This window comes from Alligator sinensis, unplaced genomic scaffold (genome assembly GCF_000455745.1).
Source record: "Alligator sinensis unplaced genomic scaffold, ASM45574v1 scaffold722_1, whole genome shotgun sequence".
NCBI classification, from domain to species: domain Eukaryota; kingdom Metazoa; phylum Chordata; order Crocodylia; family Alligatoridae; genus Alligator; species Alligator sinensis.
Genome location: NW_005842345.1, coordinates 1115612 through 1115834, shown reverse-complemented (window position 1 = coordinate 1115834; position 223 = coordinate 1115612). Strand labels below are relative to the sequence as shown.

The following is a 223-nucleotide window of genomic DNA, read 5'->3' as shown; positions in this document are numbered from 1 at the left end:
GACGTCAATATACAATAGGGACCAGTAGCCCCCAACTCTTAACAAATGTCTGGAGTTGATTGGCTCCTAGGAATGGTCTGAAAAGAGAAGCTGAAGTTGTCCTGGTATCCTGTAGGCCCTTATTTTAGGCTCTTAGCAACTGGACTCTTGGATGGGAGGTTGGTCTAGCCAGTGCTCTCCTGAGACACCAGCCAGGCTGTTGCATTCAGAGAGGCTTTGTTGA

The 223-nt window shown here is 48.4% G+C and overlaps 1 protein-coding gene across 3 annotated transcripts in view; it reads left to right on the top strand.

The window, feature by feature from the left end:
• BIN3 (bridging integrator 3) overlaps nucleotides 1-223 on the top strand; it is a 53076-nt gene that overhangs the window by 38688 nt on the left and 14165 nt on the right. The gene's annotated exons all lie outside the window — the stretch shown is intronic.